Genomic DNA, 6,389 nt, shown 5'->3' on the forward strand with positions numbered 1-6,389 from the left:
ATACTGTCTTGCCACCGAAAGATCTGCTTGGAGATTAATTTTTAGTACTTGTCAGACGACCATAAAGTAGGCCCCTTCACTAATGCACTGCGGTACTTACGAGACACGATAGGGGTCGTTGTGAGATCGCCCGCGATACCATACTCTTGAAAACGAATTTCGCACGTGTTGAACAAATCAACACATTCCTACAAAGACGTTTTAGGTATGATAAATAGTACCTTTCGAACATTTACCATTAGAACTTAAAATGTATTATTTAATTTTGGCATAAAATGTCGTCAGATTAAGGAATTTTCTGAGCATCGTTTCAAATAATTTGGTACCATTTGGTACAGAATGCTGCATCCAAAAGCATTCGCTCAAATCAATGTCATAAATCATTGCATTTCTGTTTAAATGTGATAGGTGTCGCTTTGTGACTGTTGTGTTTGTGACTGACTGACCCTGTCTTACGTGATCATTACGTTATACCACTGAAAAGATACAGTTGCTGTTTTGTACCGAGAATTTAACTGCGAGGCAGTCGGTCTTGTGCCATAGGAGAGGTTTCTAACGTCCAGAGATTCAGAGATGGCGTCATACTGAAACTGCCCTGTCTGACCACTGGTCATTACAGTAGCGTTTTGGCGACGTCTCAGGGAGGAGCCTAATGATACAGTATTGTGTGCAGTTTGCAAGAATTCTAGGAATGGTACGGGCATTTTGTCCAAAGGAATAGAATGTCCACAGGCATTTCTCTGACCCACATCTATGCCCACATCCCATGGAAACCCTTGGGAAGACCTCTCTGCCCAGGTTAGCCCCGGGGCTCGTTCTTCACTATACACTCAGGGGAGGAGTGCACTGTATCTGTCTAGACTTAACCAGGTAACTTAACTTAGGTACAAAGGCTTCCTCAAAATCATGAAATGATGTCAGTGCCATGCAAACAATAACCCTAACAGCAACCACCGTCGCCATGACAATGCATATTTCATTGCCAGTCTTGTTGTACAAAGAATTTAGCTGCCACTGGACGTATTTACAATAGCTGTGATGTTAATGTTGGATTCAGTGATGGCCTGAGATTGACCCTGTCCTGTGTTTTTAATGGTCAGTGGTGATGAGCACCAATATGAAGATACTAAAATATATCATACTGGTGGTCATCACCACCGGTCATTACAATAGCTGTGGCGCTGGTGGTGGTGTTGGATGCTGACCGGTCGACACTGCCCTGTCTTAACATGTAGGTTGTCAAAACCCTCATACTTGTGAAATAGAACAGGTTTTGCTACTGCAAACCTGTAATTCTACCCTAGCCATCTAGCGGTTTTGGTCAAAACTGCAGTTTTCTATTCAAATCTCATGGAATCTCGCGAGATATCGGGAGATTTGAATAAAACAACAGAAACAAGATGTTCAAGGCCACGAAAATGGATTGAATACCAGATCAAAACAAAGAAAAAGTTTATCTCTCTATGTTTAAATTGTTGGAGCACTGATTCCTCATTTGAAGGGAAGATTTTCGTGAGTTATTTTTCTTCCATGTTGCCGAGTTTGAAAGGGTATTTTCCACGTTACGATCGTCATAATAAATGACTCATATACTAGCCCCTTCCTTATTGCCAGTTTTGTTGTACAAAGAACTTAGCTGCGAGGGAGTTGGCCCTGTGCCATAAGAAATGTTTCTAGCTTATAAGGATTCAGAAATGGCCTGAGACTGACCCTGACCTGTCTGATCATGACCACTGGACGTCTTTACAATAGCTATGGTGTTAATGTTGGATTCAGTGATGGCCTGAGACTGACCCTGTGCTGTGTTTAGTAATAGTCAGTAGTGATGATCACCATTATGAAGATATTTAAATATATAATATCTAATATTAATGGTGGTCATCACCACTGACCATTACAATTGCTGTGGTGCTGGTGTTGATGGCCTGAGACTGACCCTGTCCTGTCCTGTGTTTTTAATTGTCAGTAGTGATGACCACCAATATGAAGATATTAAAATATATAATATCTAATATTAAAATACCGGTGGTCATCACCACTGACCATTACAATAGCTGCAGTGCTGGTGTTGGATGCTGACCGGTCGACACTGCCCTGCCTTAACATGTGGGTTGTCCAAACCTTCATACTGGTGATCAAATGAAGATACTGACAACCCACGTTGTTAAGACAGGGCATACTGGTGATGAGGGGTGTAGGAGGCTCTGGGTAGAGGTCTGGACCTTTTGCGGCCTGATTGCTGCACTCTACTACCATCTTAGAGTGATCTAGAGTGGACAGGCACCACTGGTCGTCTTTCATCCCCCAAACTCTCACGTGCTGGCTCCAAGCGCCACATCCCCGTGCACCAAGAGGCCGCGGCTGACGTATTTACCATGCCAGTTTTTAAAAGTAATTCCTCCGGTTTGACGTTAGAATGCTTTTCATGTCCGCCATGTTGGATCGCCATCGTTGGGCCTGCATGGGGAATCTCGGGACACTTTTTGCTTTATACAGACAGGCAACAGACCGCAAAGATGTTGGTTTATAAATCATAGTAAAGCACAAATACTAGCATAACCAACTCATAATAGCTATATACAGAGTGTTTTCCAGCCTGACATCCAAGCTGCTAAGCACGTACGCCTACCGGCTTGACCTCCATTGACCTCAAGGAGGAACGCTCCGCGGAACCAACCAACGAACTTCGGGGGGTGGCTGGGCAGATCATTTTTTTCAATAGTTGGTTGTCGATCCCTTCATGCTTTTAAATTTCATTCATACAAGCATAGACAATGTATCCAGAACGTTGGAAAAGGTTGTTAGCCCATGTATGCTGCATGATAACCCATTCCGCGGTTGGTTGCGGTCGGTTGAGGTATTTAGGCAGACCCTCTTTTTAAGGCCATGCTGAGTCCTGACCATCCCCTGCATGACCTGGTTCCTGCCCAATAACAGTCTGCCACAGGAAGAGCACTGAGGAACGGTCTGCAGCAGTCATGGCCTAACTAAAAGGCAGCCTCGCCCGAAAATACAGAAAAAACAGTTATTGTATGGACCTGTTAATTGTCTGAGACTTGCTGCTTTAATATTTATATTGCGTACTCTTTCGTATGCCAAGGACGTTCTCTACAACGTCCTTGGCATGGCCTGGCCCTATTTGCACCTACCCGGGGAGCCATCCGCGGCGTCGCGGAGAGTTAGTAAACGCGCGCGGGCCCTGGTTAGCCCGTCCCCGGCACACGCCTCCCCGCCTTACGCTGTGCACCACATGCGGAAACCCTCTAGGCCGCGCGCTGATACCACATGCGGAAACCTAGGTCCGCCGCCCGAACGCGAACCTAGGGGGTTTGCGTAATTACTATCCGCGCGCGGCCTAGAGGGTTTCCGCATGTGGTGCACAGCGTAGGACGTGTGCCGGGGCGGGGACGGGCTAACCAAGGCCCGCGGGCGTTTACTAACTCTCCGCGACGCTGAACGAGGATGGCTCCCAGGGTAGTTTGCACCTGCCAGACAAGAAAGTCAGCGGAAGAGTAGCAAATTGTACCAAGGAGCTTTCATCGGTGATGAAAGCTCCTTGATTGTACACTTCTCTTGAAAAGGTTGCTATTTCTGAAATGTCATTAACATAGCTATTATAGCACTGTGTTTCTTAGTTACGTGCACTCTTTTGAAATATGCAATCGTAAAAAACATCTTCTGGTACATAATAAGCTGTGCTGCACAAGCACAAATAAGCTGTGTTGCCGTGTTCATTTTGTGAATCCTTGTCGTGGCAAAATGGTTGTAACAAATCAAGCCTTATAATAATACTGGTTTCTTTGTTTCATGTAAAACTCCTAACAATGGTTCCCACATGGCAGTCACAGACTGTCACAGACTGAATTGCGTGGGGGTTCCATTAACAACAGTTGGTATTCATACTAAAAACATTAACTATATAGGGTACAATATTAAAAACGTAGTTATACTGTAACAAATTTAAAAGATCTCATGAAGACACATCTCATGAAGCCTTAAAAACATTTTAAACACACTGTGGTCTAGCAAATAAAGTGTCATGATGGTTTGTTTATTTGAAGTTTCTCGTTCCAGCGGATTTTTACCACAGCTATCTACCATCGCCAACAGCTAGTCAGAAATCGGTAAATCTGTTACCCAAATCTGCTTGGAAAAAATTCTAAATGTCTGTCTCTGAAGCCTAGGTCATAATTTAAAAGCGGGGCCCGCGCGGCGCCCTAGCGGGCTGTTTTTTTGCACTATCGCACGGGCTCTGAACGGAGACTGGCGGGGTTCCCAACGGCTGCCGGCCTTTTTTTGGCCCCGCGCGGTCGCCGAATTGATTTTAACTCGACCTTAAAATCACTCCGGGCCCCGGCGAGAAAAATACACCGGGACGAAGCCGTACCATAGCCGTCCGCGTCCCACCAGGTGCCCGCGCGGGCACCTGTCTAAGATTAAGACGTCACTTGTGTATGCGGATCATAGCCTCCATAGCTTGGGGGGTTTGGGGGGTCTTCAGGGTCTTTGGGAGCTTTTATGTGCTATTTTCTGATTGCATTGCATATAGACAACATAGCCGGCCTGGTTGAATTACCCCCGTTTTTTACCATTTTCGCATGCGCGAAAATGGTAACTCAGACGAGATTGAGATTGGATCAACGATGGATGGATCAACGGTTCCACCCTTCAACGGCCATGCAGACATGCTAAGTCACCGCATGTCGCTAGATGTCGTTGTTGCGACGGCCATGCAGACATGCTGAGTTGCCGCATGTCGCTAGATGTCGTTGTTGCGAGTGCACTTTTTACCATTTATGCCTTGGACGTTTGTATACTTTCCATTATGGTTGCTAATTTCAAAATCATAGTTCTATTAATGTTGCATAACAAAGCTGCTGACAAAACAAACTTAATTTGTCTTGAACAATAACTTGATTTTATTATTTGCCAAAAATGTTGATAAAGACATGTCTATAATCAAGGATTCACAGTAATCAAGGATTTTAATAAACTGCATAAATTATGTCAATGAGCATTAGCAGTGTGGATTAGTCTAGATGTTCAGATTTCCATTAGCCGGCAGTCCAGAGGGTCACACGTCCGACCAATCAAGGCGCTGCAGGCAAAGCTTATTAAAAGCCTCCTTTTCAGGCGTTCCCGGATCGGTGTTTTTGTGTGTGTGTGTGTTGGGGGGGGGTGTATTTTCTGACCAAACGTAGATCGCACGCAATAGAAGCTCCGGCCTACATAGCTGTCCGTGGAACTATTGATATTACCTGGGTGCCTAACTTTCACCAACATGTCTTTTGTATTTTAGGAAATTAATTAATTAATGAGTGAGTGTTTAATTAACTTAAATAGGTATTGCATTGTTTGGCAAGGTATTTTCCATTGACAATTTTTAATAGATCAGGTTGATCAAATGATATAATGTAAACAATTATATATGATTAGTAAAAGATGACTTTTGAAGTTCTCTTCGAGTATTATTTTAGGGTTGAATCAGGGTCAACGCGAAAAAAAATCATGATCCGGTGATCGACATCATGCCCCCCCGCACACTTCATGTATTCAGTGTTCTAAATACCCGTCTTCAGTCTGCAATTTGCAGATAGATTTTCAAGATTTCAGGATAAAAATTACACAATCTGCAATTTGAAGAATGAAAAAAAAAAAAACTATGGTCCTCACAACTTCATATTCCCTTTGTTTGACCCGCCCGGCGCCCAAATCCCGCTGCGATTCAAGCCGCGGCGGCTTCCCGAGCCATGCAAATAAACCTAGTCCTGACGCCACAGCCTCCGATTTCCACCGAGCCAGCCCCGAGCGCATGCCGACAGCGAGGGATGTGGCTCAGATTTCCGACGATTTCCTTATTTAGATCATTCGGAAGACTTCGGGTAGCAAACAAAATGGCCGCCATGCACATGATTTTATACTAGTAGCTTCGCTTCTCAACCGAAATGAGGAAGTTTAACCTCATTTGCAGACTTTAGCGGCCATGGAGTTGATTTGGGGAAGTGCTGAGACGCGATTTCGCTACGGCATATGGGATTTTGCCGCGGAGGGAGTTACGTACGCCGGCAAAAACTGCTTCAGCGATCGGCTCCAGAAAATTTATCTTTATGCTGCCGCTCAAGTCTTCGAAGGTGGTTTAACGAAGCTTATATAAATAATAAAGCCACTTTGCGTAGATCGATCTCCGTTTTCTTGCGATGGTATGAAAATTCAAGTACAGTATATTTTCAAAACGTTTGATATTTCTTTGTTCGTTGCCACATGTTGTTTATATATCTTATTGTCATGTACAGTTACCAGCGTGAGTCTGAGTCGAGCCATTGTTCTTATGTGGCCGTTAGCACATGTTGTTTAAACAGACAGCAACATTGAAGAAAAGAACCGAGTTA

Source organism: Branchiostoma belcheri, unplaced genomic scaffold (genome assembly GCF_001625305.1).
Source record: "Branchiostoma belcheri isolate BF01 breed outbred unplaced genomic scaffold, Haploidv18h27 scaffold9, whole genome shotgun sequence".
NCBI classification, from domain to species: domain Eukaryota; kingdom Metazoa; phylum Chordata; class Leptocardii; order Amphioxiformes; family Branchiostomatidae; genus Branchiostoma; species Branchiostoma belcheri.